Raw genomic sequence first — 16,779 nt, 5'->3', positions numbered from 1 at the left:
TCCCATATGCAGAAACAGATGGCAGGTTGCCAGCAAAGTGGCCCCCCCTCTCCCCGGCACCGCCTTCCGTCTGTCCCTCGTTTTCTCACCCAGTAACGGTGGCGTTGCCAACCTCCAGGTAGCACCTGGAGACATCCTGCTATTACAAGAGCTCTCCGGGCGATCCAGATCAGTTCCCCGGGAGATAATGGCTTCTTTGAAGAGTGGACTCTGTGGCTGAGGTCTGTTCCCGCCCCCAAACCCCGCCCTCCTTTCTCAGCTCCACCCCTAAAAGCTCCAGCTATTTCCCAGAGCTGGTAACCCTAAAAGGTCACCGTGTATTATTCTCCGCAATTCCTTCTAAGGTCTGGACGCTGGATCGGAGTCAAACCTCGCATGCCCCTCCCCCCGCAGCGACCCGACCATATCTGGATCTGGCTACATGGCTCGACATCAGTTCTTAACCCACCGTCGGATACTGAGGCCCGCCCCGAAGCCAAGTCTAGACGCGCAGCTCTTAATCCGAATTCACAGCGCATCCCCCGGTCACCGAAAATACACGGTTGGGAAGTTCGGATTGGAACGGATACTTCCAGATTTGGATTCGTAGAGCCTCAGATACTCCTGAGTCGAGGAACCAGATCTTAGCAACTTTCTTAGTTTAGACTCTAGAATGTAACCTAGGATGACGGTTTGAAGGCCACGAGAAAAGAAACAAATGCCCAACTCTCTTTGCCCAAGGGGCTATCAACGGAGGGTCCAATTGCCTGGAAAGGGAACCTCGGAGGAAACCGGCACGCCTCTCCAAACGATTTCAAAGTTCAGACGCTGAATTCAAACCCCGTTCTTGCGACTGCGTCGACTTAGAAGTGAGTGCGCCCAATTTGCAGTTTAGGACTGCGCATTTTCGGGGGGGCGGGGCGGGAATCTAGCCTGCTTTCATTCGATGGAAATTTGGATTCAGGTTCTCTGAAAGCAGAACCAAGTGTTGAGTGCAGTGGCCCCTTTAAGACCAAACCAGCGTCATTCTGGGCAGGGCTTTTTTTGAGCAGGGGCGCAGTTCCGGCTGCCTTGGTATCAGGGGATGTGGCCTAATATGCAAATAAGTTCCTGCTGGGCCTTTCCTACCCAAAAGCCGTGTGGCGCAATGGTGACGTAAGGGGGTGTGACCCAATATGCAAATGAGTTCCTGCTAGGCTTTTTCTACAAAGGAAGTCCTGATTCCGGATATAAGCTTTGGCGTGCAGGCGCGCTTCTTCAGAGGGAAGGTTATACCATGAAGAAAACCTCAGTTGGTGCCGCTGGACTCAACCTTTGTTCTGTGGGACTTGAGACTATTTCTGGAGAAGTCCGGTTTTGGGGATCGGAGACTACGTGGAGTTAGGAGTTGTGGACCAACAGTATTCTGGATGCAGCAAACTCCACCAACTGCTATCCGGATTTTTAGGAGATTTACTTGGGGTTGGGAGATTTGAGGGTGGCGCCCGGGAGAGCCGTGCTGCCCACCTTCCAAAGCAGCCATTTTCTTCCAGAAGCGGAATACAAGTTTTAAAGGGGGGTTTCCGGGAGATCTCCAGCCCCCACCTGGAGACTGGCAACAAACTTGCTATCAAATCAACGGGCACGATCCAGACTTCCCTTTGTCGTTTCATAGGCTGCCCGATTCTTTTAGCTGTTCATGCATGGTCTTATACTCTGTGCTCTTAAGTATAAAGAGCAAGCCCCGTTGGTTTCAATGTGGTCACGGATAGTAAGCATGAGTAGAAAGCCCTGCTGTTCCAAGCGGATGGAATTGCAACCCAATCTATCTATCTACACTCGGAAGTGACCCGTGCAATTCTACGCGGAGTGCCTCTGATCGAAGCCCATTGATTTCCGTGGGGTTTTTTACTGGTGTAAACTTGCCTAGGCTTGCACGGCAACTTCTATGAAAATCTTTAGGATAGCTGCCCTTAAGAGTTTTTACTCGTCAGACGGGACTGCCGAAGGTGTTCGCCCCCCCCCCCCCAGCTATATGAGTTGTTATTCCCTCCCACTCTTATTACATGACTGGTACATGAAAGTTTAGATAAAACGTGACACAGATTTTTTTTTGGGGGGGGGGGCTCCACCTGCAGACAGAACGGCTGTGATCACACATGCTAAATAATGCAGTTTTAATCCACTTTCAATGCACTTCCCAACTGGATTCTGCCAGTTCACACACAGCAAAATCCAGTTGGAAAGTGAATTGAAACTGCATTATTTAGCATGTGTGATCACAGCCAGAGACTGAAAGACCCGATTTCCACCGCTGCACCACCACCACCCCCCCCCCCACCACCCGTGCATCCTCAGAAGTAATCGTGTTTTGCGGCTTTTCCTCCCAGGTCCACACGCAGGGGTTTGCCATGCACCCTCGATCCGCCAATACACACACAACACAAAAAGGCGCCGCTCTCGCAGCTTCCAAGGGCTCGCCGGAGTTTGCACAAGGGAAGGGTCAAGGGGAAGGCGAGCGACTCCGGAGTTGGCTTTTGGCGTCAAAACTTTCCTCGCGGGCTTCTGCGGGCGCCGCGGGTTGTATCGTATGCAAATACGCCAGCTGACGTCAGAGATCACGTGGGCTTTGGCGTAGATCGCCGCCGCCGATCCGAGAGGGGTTTTTTTTTTTTATTTTTTAAAAAAATCGCCATTGGGTTTCGCTTCCCCCCCCTTTTTTGGGGGAAGGGGGCGATTGTTCCGGCGAGGGTCTCCCCTGGCTGCGCGTCTCCCCGCGTTCTCGAACGCGCGCCCGAGAGAGACTGAGAGTTCCATTTCAGGGGAAAGTTCGCCTCGCCGCGTTCCAAAGCTTTGATCGCAGGTAAGGGGGAAAACTTCGCCCGCCTTCCCTCCCTTCCGTCGCCTTCCCTTCGCTCGCCCGCCCTTGGAAAAAAAAAATCCAGCGGCAGCTTTGGTCGGAACGAGGAAGTCAGGCTTCGCCGCTGGATCTCCTTTTTAGCCACGTTGGACTTGAGGGGCTCCTTTGGCCCAAATCGCAACTTTTCCCGTGTCCCTCCTAACAAAGCTCCGTGGAGAGCGCTTTGGGGAGAGGGGAGGAGAGGAAAGGAAGGCGGAGGGGCCGGGGGGGGGGGAGAAATCGGCTTGCTTTTTGCAAAAAAAAAAGTGGATTGGTTTATTTCTTTGCAAGGTGTCTTTTTTCCCACGCATCCTTCAAGTTTCGATAGGGGGGGTCTCTCGGTCCGGGGAGGGGGGCTAAGGAGAAAAAAAGACGAGGGATCGCGCCCCCCCCCCCTTTCTCCCGAAATAAAACATGTCTACGTTTCCCTGTGTCGACATCAGCGATACAAAATATGGCGTCCGCTTTCGAGAGGGCGTTACGTAGAGAGGCGAGGAGAGCAGGCGATCTTGGAGAGGCGGCCTCGCCAAAAGAAGCGCCGGGGCGCGTTGTCGTTTTTTTTTTGCACAGCTGCAATCGGGAGGGGGGGTCCAAAAAAGAAACCCCCTCCGAGAGCTCGCCTTCCCCAGGGCGCCCCTAAGAAGCAGCACCCCCCCTCCCCTCCCCAAAGCGTTAAGCCACCATCGGCTCCAGCTCCGAGTTGGCACCGATCTGGGCTGGCCGTCGCGCTTTCCCCCTCCCCCACCCGCTTGGCGATGTGTCCTGAATGTGGCTCGCTAGCCGGGCACCGGGACTCGCTGGATCGTGGACCCCCCCCCCTCCCCGTAACTGCAGATGGCACCAGCAGCGGAGCAGACGTTGCATTAAAATGGGAAAGGGGGGGTCCAAACGGAGACGGGCCGGGGGTTTCCAAACAACAACAAAAGAAACATCACGCTTCGCCTCTCCCCTCCGAAAGCTGGCCACCAAATATCTCCCCCTCCCTCCCCCAGTCTTCCACTATAGGCGAGCGTTCCTTTCTCCCTTGGTCGAGGCGCATCCCTGTTTTATTTTTGGCTCTTTTTTTTCCTTTTAAAAAATTAAGCAAATCCTCTTGCGAAGTCTTCTTCGCCCATGGCTAATGCATTAAAAAAAAAAAAAAAAGCGCCCCGGTTACTCCTACCCGTTGTTGTTTTTCACGTGTCAGTTTCTTCCTTCTAATCCCCCAGGACCAGAAATCCTGGGTGTGCGTTTTCGGGTCATTCGTCCCCCTTTGGGAAAAGCTTCCAAGGAAACTGGTTTTCTTTTGATGGCTTCATTTTTTCGTATGGTGTGTTGTGTTTTGATTGGCACCTCTCCTGGCTGGCTCACACTAGGGGAGACAGAAAGCGATACATATTTTCTCCTCTTATTGTGGGGAGGGGGGGGGACTTCATTTTCAAGGAAGTGAAGTTGTGATTTGCTGTGGAGTTCCACCTGATTGATTGACTTCAAAGCCATGTGAGGGTCTCTGCCCTGAACTATTTCTTGAGCGCCTTTTGTTTGCTTGGTGTGGGAATTTCAGGCTGATGTACAGCTGGGTGGGTTTTTCTTTTAAAGACACATTACACCTTTCTTTTCCTGCTTGAGACGGCTTCGGGAGGTTTTGGGCCGATCTAACACTTGGGTCCAGGAACACAGATGGATAAGGGTTTGTAAAGGCTGCAAAAGAAAGGGTGATTACCCTACATGTGGTGTATGTGGTGCAGGGGAAAGTATAAATGACAATCATTTGGACAAACTGCAAGGAATCTTTCAAAAAATGCTTCCCCCCTCCCCCAGTTGTGCTAGATTCGTTGTTTTCTTATACATAAGAGTTGGTAATTATTTGGACAAACTTCAAGGAATAGTTTTTTAAAATGCCATATTTTTTTAGTTGTGCAGGATTCTTCGTTTCCATGTAAATAGGAGTTGGTAACAGATTTTTTTCAACATGGCCTTTGTCCAGTAGAAGTGCCACTATGGATCATGGCTGGGTTTCGGGTTCAGTAGAGCAGGCCTATATAACACCAAATCGTAGCCAATCAGACGCTAGACCACCGCCCCCTTTTTTCTTGCAGTTTAGCCAATCAGCGATTTCAGCAAGTTTATCGGGTCCCTAAAAGGCTTATTATTGTGCAGACCTACTGTAGAAAGGGGGGGGGGGGCGGGTCAAATAAAAAAATTGAGTCAAGGATCAGGAAGGCTGAGCAGAAAGAATATAAAACTGAATTAAACAAAACAAGTCAGTTTTATTATACAGTGCACTTAAAATGCAAATTTTAAAACACAGGCCTTGAATTCTGCCTCTGGACTGAAAACCACTGGACCAAGAATTCCACAATGTACATATATAATACATATGAACAGGGCTTTTTTGTGTAGACAAAGCTCATTTGCATATTAGGCCACACCCCCTGCCATCACCATTGTTTCACACAGGGCTTGTTTGTCGAAAAAGCCCAGCAGAAGTTCATTTGCATATTAGGCCATACTCCCTGACATCATCATAGTTTCACACAGGAGGAACTCATTTGCATACTAGGCCAGCCGGAACTGCATTCCTGTGCATCCCTGCTAAAAAAAAAAAGCCCTGCATATGAATATTTGATGATGTACAAACGTGTACCACAATCACGGTGAACAAGACTAAATGTGTCTCGGCTCTATGGGCCTTCTTCAGTGGTTACAGGTATATGCAAATACATACGCATCATGAACCAAGTGTTGATACACTGAGCCAAGCCAGATGGGTTTTGGGTTTATTTGTTTTTTAATTGTGTGGATATGTGCACCTGGAAATCATGGTGACCCCTGGTGACGGACCCCTACTGGGGTCCTTGAGGATATTCAGAGAGGTGGCTAAATAAAGCCTTTCCCTTGCCTCCTGATTTCTGGTATTCCAAGGAGGTCTCCCCATCCTAGTACTTGCCAGAGTCGTCCCTGCTTAGCTTCCTAGATCTGATGAGATCGGGCTTCCCTGGACTGTCCAGGTCAGGGCACTGAACCAGGTGTTTATGGATTCCAGGGCTTTTTTGTAGCAGGAGCTCCTTTGCATATTAGGCCGCACCCCCCTGATGTAGCCAATCCTCTTGGAGCTTACAGTAGGCCCTGTCAGAAGAGCCCTGTAAGCTCTTGGAGGATTGGCTACATCAGAGAGGTATGGCCCAATATGCAAAGGAGTCCCTGTTACAAAAAAAGCCCTGATGGATTCACATTTGATTCCATGTGGCCAAATGGCAACATTATTAAAAGCATGAACCTTGTTCCATGACTTTCATGCTCACGCACAAAAAAAGGTATGATCGAAAATTATATCCAGTTCGGGCAGCTCATTTCTTTCTGGTGCATTTGTATACATCAACTAGCAATGGGCAGAATCTGCAGTAGTGATTGACATGGTTTGTGCAGGAGTATTGGAAAGGTTGGGTGATCACTTAGCAACCATGATTTGCATAAGGTCCTAGGTTGTCCATGGCTCTGCCTGCAGTTTTGAAAGAGCAGCTGCTTATTTGAGAAAGCAGTAATGAATGATAGGGGCCAGCAGTCCTACTCTGTATAGACAGAATCCAGTACCTTTCCTATACTTTTTAAATATAGTACCCTTATTTGTTCTTGCCATCTACCTCTGCTATTTAAGCAAGATGAAGGACCGTACGCCAGCAGTCAGAACAGAGGAACTGAGATCTGTGAGCCGCCTAAGACAGCTGGCTGGTACTTAGCCAGAGAACCCTCCCATCTGAGTGATTCTCCATCATGAAGGAGAATGGAACCATGTCTTCCCTTGCCATCTTCTGCTCTAGCTTGCTTTGGGGCAGGGTGAGCAGGGGTGGAGCTGCTGCAACTGCATTGCTGGAAAAAGATCAAACCAGAGAGTTACCTCAAGTGCTGCGTGCAGCCCTCACGGAAACGGGGAAGTGTTTGAGGATTTCTGTGACCCATTTAAAATCCCATAGATATGGTGGCAGTAGAAAGTGCCCTTGAATCACAGCTGACGTATGGTGACCCCACCATGAGGTTTTCAAGGAAAGAGACATTCAGAGGTGCTTTGTCACTGCCTGCCTCCCATACCTATAGGTCCTTGTATGAGAGCCAGCGTGATGTAGTGGTTAAGAGCAGTAGACTCTAATCTGGAGAACCAGGTTTGATTCCCCATTCTTCCTCCACATGAAGCCAGCTAGGGGACCTTGGGCCAGTCACAGTTCTCTCAGAACTCTCTCAGCCCCACCTACCTCATCAAGGTGCCTGTTGTGGGGAGAGAAAGGGTTGTAAGCTGCTCCAAGACTCCTTAGAGTAATGAAGGGCAGGGTATAAAACCAACTCTTCTTATAACTAAAACTGGCTTAAGTTAGGTTGTTGGGTTTAGTTTTAAACTTTATATGAAACACTGAACCCTCCAATGGTCTGTGATCGTTATACATATTATAGGATATTAATTTTGTAGAAAGTTAAGTTTCAACAAATATATCCTGTGTTTGCTGTAAACGTGTGCGGTGTTATTTTAAAATGAGAATGGTTATAGAGGCTTTGAGTGTGGTGGATTTCTGGTTGCTATGATATACGGCTGTGTTTGGGAATAATGCCCACTGAATTTGACATAGCTATTCTGACATCACAACAAAACTCTTTGTCTTGGATGAGCCCGAGTACAACTTGTTCTCTTTCTCTTTTTTTTGTAGGAAAAGCTCAGCAGGAACTCATTTGCACTTTAGGCCACACCCCAGATGTCGCCATTGTTTCATACAGGGCTCTTTTTTTGTAGGAAAAGCCCAGCAAGGGCTCATTTGTATATTAGGCCACACACCCCTGACACCAAGCCAGGCTGAACTGCATTCCTGTGCATTCATGCTCAAAGAAAGCCCTGTACTTTCCCTCCTATTTCTCATCTTATGTGAAACACATGTGAATCTTGTTAGTCTATCAAGGTCAGTCTGCTGTTCTGACTGGCAGTGGCTCTCCAGGGTTTCTAGTTGAAGTAATTCACATCACTTGTTACCTGGGTGCTAATATTATTTACTGGATCATTTTAACTTGAGATGTTGGGGACTGAACCTCAGTGTGTCTGCCTGCAAAGAAGATGCTCTGAGTCAGGGTGTCTCTCCAGTACACGCTTTGAATCAAACTCCAGTTAACCATGAGATGTGAATGCAGGTACCTAGGCATGCTAGATTCCGTTTCCTCCCCAGGGCTTTTTTTTTTGTAGCAGGAACTCCTTTGTATATTAAGCTACACCCCCCCCCCCCTGATGTAGCCAATCCTCAAAGAGTTTACAATAGGCCCTGTAAGAAGAGCCCTGTAAGCTCTTGGAGGATTGGCTACATCAGGGGGCGTAGCCTAATATACAAAGGAGTTCCTGCTACAAAAGCCCTGTTCCTCCCTACAAAACAGGATTCTAAGTGTTGGTTTCATCCCCATTTTGGGAGAATAGGCGGTAATGCGCTAGATGTGTTCCTGCCCATCATAGATGGAGATCTGAATGCAGTTTATGACATATCCCAGCAAACGGGCATAAGATTGTGGCTTCAAACCATGAATGGTATTGATTCTGTATATCAAGGTTCCAGGTGAATTTAAGCTGTGCTACATTTTGAGGATGGAAACAGTGCAGCTTTTTTTGTTTTAAAGGAAAGACTGGGGGCATGCCAACCAATGTGCTTTCTATAGATTTATAGGGAATGTGTATTCTACTTGTTTGCTTTGTTATTTGGTGTGAAGAAAATTGTTTCTTGAAGCACTTTGGACAAAGATTGCTTTTAGTGAAATAACAACTTGGATAAAAAAGCTTAGTAAAAGTTTATCATGTTTGATTCATATTTTTACAGGGTTGTTATACTAACAATTAAATAGAAACAATATGTTCCTCTCAACATAGAGCTATATCGCAATCAGTGGGATGCTGGAAAGCCGTGCATTGTTAGGAAGTGGGAAGAAAACACTTGTGGAGTTCTGAAAGTCTAAATATATTCAGTTCAAGCTATGCTTATTTAGACAGTCTCAGGCTACAGTCACACACTCTAAGTAATGCACTTTCAATCCACTTTCCAACTGGATTTTGCCAGTTCACACAGTAAAATCCAGTTGGAAAGTGCATTAAAAGTGGATTGAAAGTGTATTAATTAGTGTGTGTGGTTGCAGCTTTACTGAAACTAAAGGGCTGTGAACAGATGAAGCTACATTGCACTACATTGCATTGATCCATTGAAGTCAGTACTGGACTCAGACTGGCAGTGGCTCTCCGGGGTCTCAGACTGAGGTCTCCCACATCATCTTCCACCTGATCTCTGGGACTATCTGCGTGCTGTACCAGTGAGCAATGACCCCACTCATGGCTCACAGCTTTTCGCTTGGTTCACCATTCTGTACGTTCTTCAGCGCAAGCATCTCCCACATGCATTGGTCTTCCTTTAATCTGGGGATCCAGAGGAACTCTACAAATGCTTTGCCTCCATTGACAATCACCGATGTCTCCTTTTAAAAACCCAAGGATCTCTGAATCAGAGTTCCTGTATCTTTTGAAAAACTGGCCTGGGAGGAAGACATTTTACAGCTGTGGTTGATAGATTCTAAATCGTTACTATTTGGGGCCTAGTGGTGAAGTTTTTCTTCTAAGCCAGGACTGCTTTGATGGCTTCACATTGTATCTGAACTCTGCCAAAGTATTAATGGTTAGTTTGTGAAACCGGCATTCAGTTTGCAAACAATCCCTAGACAGGTTATGGTTTCATCCCATTTGCTATTCCCCTGCTGGTATCCTGGCTTGCGTTGTGGCACAGGGAGTGGCCGGAGAACAAATGGTGATTAAGCCATGTTATCTGTGCTGGTACATGAAGTCAGAATGGTTAAGACCAGGGGTGGAATTCTAGCTCCTTTGCATATTAGGCCACACACCCCTGATGTAGCCAATCCTCCAAAAACTTACAAGGCTCTATTTTGTAAGCTCTTGGAGGATTGGCTACATCAGGAGGGTGTGGCCTAATATGCAAAGGAGCTCCTGCTAGAATTCCACCCCTGGTTAAGACTAACTTGTTACTAAACCACCAGGGCTGACCTAGACTCTTTGCAATCCTAAGCAAGGCTAACTTCTGCCCCCCCCCCTTGCACTGATAATGCCACCGAGTCATATGGGAGTGCCCAGTTTGGTGCCCCAGAAAACCAGCTTCTAGGCAGTTGCCTAGTTTGCCTAGTAACAGGGTCAGCCCAGTAAACCACCACCATATTTTCAGATACTGCTTTGATGTACCCTAACTAACTGTGGTTAGTGGAGTGGCCCATGTTTGCATCAGCATGTTAACTGCAGATAAGAACATAAGAGAAGCCATGTTGGATCAGGTCAATGGCCCATCCAGTCCAACACTCTGTGTCACACAGTGGCCAATATATGTGTGTATGTATGTGTGTGTGTATACACACACACACACACACACACACACTGTGGCTAATAGCCACTGATGGACCTCTGCTCCATATTTTTATCCAATCCCCTCTTAAAGTTGACTATGCTTGTAACCGCCGCCACCTCCTGTGGCAGTGAATTCCACATGTTAATCAACTTTTATCCGTTTTAACCTGACTGCTCAGCAATTTCATTGAATGCCCACGAGTTCTTGTATTGTGAGAAAGGGAGAAAAGTACTTCTTTCTCTACCTGGTAGTTTAATTAAATCATGGTTTGAAGTGATGTACAAACAGAGCATCTTTGTTTCTTATGTTTTTATCCTGCTCTTCTTCCAAGAAGCTGCTGGTGGCATTATGCTTTTCCCCTTTTCCGATTTCTCTTCACAATCTTCCTGTGAAGTAGGTTAGCCTGACAGAGAGAGTAAGTGAGTGCTCCAATGTTGTGTAGTGAGCTTCATACCTTTGCAAAGATTTATAAAAAGGTAAAATATACCTGTCAATAATACCAAGTAAGGTCTCTTAAAATAATTTTTGATTCTAACATCTGCTTAAGACAATAGCCGTACGAGTGGTACTACATAGATGCATACCTGTCTTGACATTCTAACCATTTATTCATGTAGAGATTTATACTCCACTTTTCTCCTCAGTGTGAACCTAAAGTGGCTTACCCCATCCTCCATTTTATTGACACAGTAGCTATCCTCTGGTGTAAGAGAGAGAGCCAACTATGATTCTGTGGCAGAGTAATGATTCAAACATGTCTTCCAGATTCTTGTTGGACACTTCAGCCACTGTACAACACTGCCTATTAAAATAACCTTTGATTTTTTTTTTTTAGAAGATGCTGTTTGAACTCTGCATTGTTTGCAAGAAGCCTTGTTTCTTCTTTGCAAAATATTGATCCTCATGCAAAAAAATCCAGCCTCATCTTGGCCATTTTCATATCTCAGGTTGCAGCGTGAGGCAAAATAATTGGCTGGTTAATTATGTACGATGACTTAGGCAACGGATAAGATTTTTCATACATCTATGAATTCTTGAACCAACCTTGTCAGTGAAAGATGAACAGAATAAGGGTTGGCTTCAACCAGTGTTTCTGGTGGTCGGAAAGGAAGGCAGAGTTCCATTTGACCACCCAAAAAAGGCTGTGCTGGGAATAGTAGGATTTGCATATACAAAACCCATGTGGGATCAAGACCATAGTAAGGAGTGGAGTTGGATGAGACTGAACAAAGAAGTGGGCTGTGTCCCATTGGAAGCAGTCTGTAGGTCACCTGCCCTGTTGTATCAAACAGGCACACAAAATCTATTATCGATCCCCAGGCCAAGGAAGGCAAGACTGAAAACAGCTAGAGAAAGAACCTTCTCCATCACTGCCCCCTGCTAGTGGAACTAACTGCCTGAGGAAGTCAGAGCCTTGTGGGACCTTGCTCAGTTCTGCAAGGCTTGCAAGACAATATTATTTCAGTTAGCTTTTAACTGAATGACAACCATCGCCACGATATCAGATCCAATTGGATGTCCAAGAACGCCATCTTAAATCATATGGAATTAGCACCAAATTGTTTAAACAGTTTCAAATGGTTTATTGTAATGTTTAATATAACTGTTTTTATTGTTGTTCTATTGCGTTTGTGAGCTGCCTTGAGCCTGCTTCGGTAGGAAGGGTGGGATATAAATCAGATAAACTAAACTAAACTTTGTTGTCCTGCCAACTGAATTGATTATTTCATAGGGATGGCCTGGCTTTTGTTTTGAACCTGTGAGTTGTGTTAATGCACCATGTGACATGGAAATAGCTTGCAGGGAAGGTATTTCCTTACTCTTGTTTGCAGATGCAATCTGGAAGACCCTCATGGTTGTTGACCTAAATGGCCATTTTTGTCAGGCTCTTGCACACACGCTAAACAACGCACTTTCAATCCTCTCGAAAGCGCCCAATGAACTGCGATGGGTTGGATCCTATGGATCTGTTCTGCTATGGTTCCACTTTCCCCTGGCACAGAAAATCTTCCCCTGGCAAAAGGAAGTCTCCCAGAAGAACTTCCTTGCATCTGTGAAAGGTTCCTTGGCCCAAAGGAAAGTGTCAGCATCTGTAAAACGGATCCACCTAATCCAGCCATCATCTGGTTGTTCTCCTTATTAGCTGTAGTTCCTAAAAAATGAGGAAATCCCTTGCAGGATGGGTGTACCATTTTTGGTAACCGAGTAATCAAGTAGAATTGTAAGCAATAGGTTTGCTTTTGGGGATGCATCTCAATCCAGTAATCTTTCCTCTTAAAGCACATTGGCAACAGGAATCTGTGTTTTCAAGTGTCCAGGAAAACATCTATAGGCGGGGCTTTTTTTGAGCAGGAGTGCACAGGAATGCAGTTTTGACTGGCTTGGCATCAGGGGGTGGGGGAGTGGCCTAATATGCAAATGAGTTCCTACTGGGCCTTTTCTATCAAAATAAAAAAAAAAAGCCCTGTCTATAGCTAACTGGCTCAGGGATGCAGCTGATACAGTAGTTTCCTGGTTAGCCAGAATCAGTGTGTTGAGAATTTTTTGCAGGAATCCTATGAACACTTTCCTAGAACTAAGTCCCATTGAGTAGACCTGAACAGGACTGTGAGTGAACCTGCTTAGGTTTGCTCTCTTTGCCTCTGGCTTATACAGAAATATCCTGAACCAGAGCAATGACAGGGTTATACAGGCTGTGGCACTTAGTGTAGGGGTGGTGTGGGAGCTGTGAACATGGGGTTTGCATGTGGCCAGAAATAGTCTTTTTAGGGTACAGAAGTCAAAGATGGCATATAAAATGTTCAGGGATAGAACATTATGGAGCTGAAGAAAAAATATTTCACGTGTGTATCATTGAGCTTGAAGTTCCGGAGCTGCTAACATCTTGAAGTACCAGTAGAACATTACAGATGTTTAGACCAGCAAGACTGAGTATTGGGCTTGCATTTCATACTGCAGTGGCTCTTCCCATTGCTTCTGCTGATAGGAGGCTTTGTTGGCAAACAAGGGAAATGGATGCAATTTCATCTGATGCCTCCTCTTCACTGCAGCTTCTCCCACGCCCCGTAGCATTTTGTTCACGAGGCTCCTGTGCCGACGTCTTGGAAGTTTCCGGGGACTGCTGGAAGAAGTGCAAAAATTCAACAAAGGGACGTGCATTTTGTAGTACTGTTCACTTTTCTCAGTGTTGTATGTTAAGATGTGAGAACTGGGTATCCCTCTCAGACACAGGACACTCATTGTGTGCTCTCCTTGACAGTGGTTTTCTGATGGTGAGCTTCCCAGAAGTTTAGCTCTGGTTCCTTGGTGAGATTGTCCATTTGGGGAACTGCAGGAATGAATGCTTCTGCACACTCTTAGGCTGAACAAAGGGAGAAAGATAAACTGGAACTATTTTGGTGAAGCAGTTGAGTCAGTTTGGAGCAGTGGTTGATGATGATATTGGATTCATATCCCACCCTGTATTCTGAATCTCAGAGTCTCTGAGCGGTCACAATCTCCTTTTACCTCCCCCCCCCACCTCACAACAGACACCCTGTGAGATAGGTGGGGCTGAGAGAGCTATCTCAGAACCTGCCCTTTCAAGGACAACTCTGCGAGAGCTATGGCTGACCCAAGACTATTCCAGCAGCTGCAAGTGGAGGAGTGGGGAATCAAACCCAGTTCTCCCAGATAAGAGTCCGCACACTTAACCACTATACCAAACTGGCTCTCTGGTTAAAAGCAGTGGACTATAATCTGGAAAATCGAGTTTGATTCCTCACTCTTCCTCCATACACAGATATTGGGTGACCTTGGGTCAGTCATAGTTCTCAAAGCAGTTCTCTCAGAGCTCTCTCAGCCCCACCTACCTCACAGGGTATCTGTTGTGAGGAGAAGAAGGGAAAGAGATTGTAAACTGCTCTGAGACTCTTGAGTGAAGGGCAGAGTAAGATATAAATCCAACTCTTCTTTTTTTCTTCTTCTTCCTCTTCTTCTGCTTCTTCTTCATCCTTGATATCTCATTTTGTAAGGTCTAATTTTGTTTTCTTGTTTATATGGTGAAGTACACAGAGATACAGGCTGCTGCCTGCCATCTGAAGTGATACAGTCCCTTCCAAATTTATCTTCTTATCTTCTGTTTGAGAGAGCTAAGTCCCAAGGGTAGAAGTAGATGTGGCAATGAATACAAGGATGCCACTGAAAGTGGGAGCTCTATGTCAAGTTCTTCCAATTGCCCATAACATTTAGACAAACATTCTGTAACACCGTGTCATGCATCGACTTGTCTCTGCCTTCAAATTGTTGGCTGATAAGGTAAAGCAGAGCCATAACGTTTCCCCAGGAATGTTAGTCAGTGGTCTAGCTAACTTTGAAGTACAGATCATTGGAGAGATGATTCTGGTAAAAACCGTAAGAGCCCAGCTGGATCAAATGAATAGTTCATCTAGTCTAGCATCCTGTCTCACATGTTGGCTAACCAGTTCCTCTGAAGGGCCAACAACAGGGCATAGAGGCTGAGGCTTTCCCCAATGTTGCCTCCTAGCTCTGGACTTAGTGCCTCTGAGTGTAGAGGTTCCCCTCAGCTGCCATGGCTAGTAGCCATTGATAGACTTATCCTCCATGAATCTATCTCATCCCCTTTTAAAGCTGTTTATGGCTGTGCCCATCAGTATATCCACTCTGGCTGCGAATTCTACATTTTAATCACTCTCTGTGTGAAGTGGTATTTCCTTTTGTCCATCCTGAACCTACTGCTCGTCAGCTTCATTGGATACCCTCGAGTTCTAGTAATTTGGGAGAGGGCTTCTTTTCTAACAACATTTAATTGGATCTCTGTTGATGGAAATTAACATTAGTTGGAAGCAGCAATATGTAGGGTATGAAGATTCACACTTTCCACATGTTTTCAAGCATTGTGATTGAATTAGCGCTTGTGGGGGCAGTGAAGGCTCCCACTTTCTGTGTTTTAACAATTTATTAATAACCCATATGATATTTCAACCCCCCTCTCCCTCCAATATTTGACTTCCCCGAAGTTATAAATTTAAATTCAATTATAAAGGTACCGCTAACCAATCAAAGTTCAATATTTTTCTTTTCTCATTAATACTAAAAAATTGTCCAATGTCTTTTTACATTCCACTCTTTCTCCATATATCCTTTAAATTTCTTCCACTCCTTTTTGAATATATCTAAATCATAGTCACTTTCTGGCAATGGATCCCATCAGAACTTACATATCCCCCATCTGTAACTTGCAGTTCTCCACATCACTGGGAATTTGTCAGGGGATGTAAAAACAAATTGAGAAAAGTTGTGCAGGTAATAGCAGAGGTGGAATTCTAGCAGGAGCTCCTTTGCATATTAGGCCACACCCCCTGATGTAGCCAATCCTCCAAGAGCTTACAAAAAAAGAGCCTTGTAAGCTCTTGGAGAACTGGCTACATCAGGGGTGTATGGCCTAATATGTAAAGGAGCTCCCGCTAGAATTCCACAAAATAGTACTGATAAACCAGGACCGTATCACAAAAGGCCTGACGAAGGACTACAGTCCAGGAGTTGTTTGAATGGCCGACCTGCTTCCTGTGTAGACCAGAAGGTCATGAGCTATGGAGCAGGCCAGCCTCTTGGAATTACAACTGATCTCCAGATAACAGAGATCAGTTCCCCTGGATAAAATGGCAGCTTTTCAGTGTGGACTTTGTGGTATTACTGCACCCTTCCCAAATTCTCCAGGCTCCTCCCCCAAATCTCCAAGAATTTCTCAGCATCGACTTGGCAACACTATTTTGTGCTCTCCTGAACCAGGGTTATTAGTAGCCCCGTGGCGCAGAGTGGTAAAGCTGCAGTACTGCAGTCTGAGCTCTCTGCTCCAAGACCTGCGTTCGATCCTGGCAGAAGCTGGGTTCAGGTAGCCGGCTCAAGGTCAGTAAAATGAATACCCAGCTTGCTGGGCGGAAAGCGTAGATGACTGGGGTAGGCAATGGCAAACCACCCCGTGAAAAGTCTGCCATGAAAACATCGTAATGCGATGTCACCCCAGAGTTGGAAACGACCGGTGCTTGCACAGGGGACTATTTTTACCTTTTTAGCAGCCCCGTGGCGCAGAGTAGTAAAGCTGCAGTACTGTAGTCCAAGCTCTCTGCCCGCGACCTGAGTTCGATCTCTGTAGAAGCTGGGTTCAGGTAGCCGGCTCAAGGTTGACTCAGCCTTCCATCCTTCTGAGATCAGTCAAATGAGTACCCAGCTTGCTGGGGGGAAAGTGCAGATGACTGGGGAAGGCAATGGCAAACCACCCTGTAAAAAGTCTGCCGTGAAAACGTCATGATGCGACGTCACCCGAGTCGGAAACAACTGGTCCTTGCACAGGGACTACCTTTACTGAACCAGGATTGTCCGCTGTCTCACTTGTGTCTTCCTCTTGCTAGCCGCTGCCTCAAAGTCCCCACTGCCTTAATTTAAGCCCAATGTGACGTGTATAACTTCAATCAAAATTCAAAGAGATTTTTAAATAAAAAACCTTTTTGTTTCCATTATTAGAGA

At 46.2% G+C, this 16,779-nt stretch overlaps 1 protein-coding gene across 1 annotated transcript in view; it reads left to right on the top strand.

The window, feature by feature from the left end:
- Nucleotides 1-2,621: 2,621 nt before the first annotated feature.
- Nucleotides 2,622-16,779, top strand: part of ZHX2 (zinc fingers and homeoboxes 2) — a 60,434-nt gene continuing 46,276 nt past the window's right edge. Inside the window, exon 1 of the mRNA XM_060243251.1 lies at nt 2,622-2,821. The gene's annotated coding sequence lies outside the window, so the exon portion shown is untranslated. The remainder of the gene's footprint in view (nt 2,822-16,779) is intronic.

This window comes from Heteronotia binoei, chromosome 7, assembly GCF_032191835.1.
Source record: "Heteronotia binoei isolate CCM8104 ecotype False Entrance Well chromosome 7, APGP_CSIRO_Hbin_v1, whole genome shotgun sequence".
In the NCBI taxonomy this organism is placed as follows: domain Eukaryota; kingdom Metazoa; phylum Chordata; class Lepidosauria; order Squamata; family Gekkonidae; genus Heteronotia; species Heteronotia binoei.
Note: the sequence above shows the minus strand (reverse complement) of the source record. Positions and strands in the feature narration are given on the sequence as shown.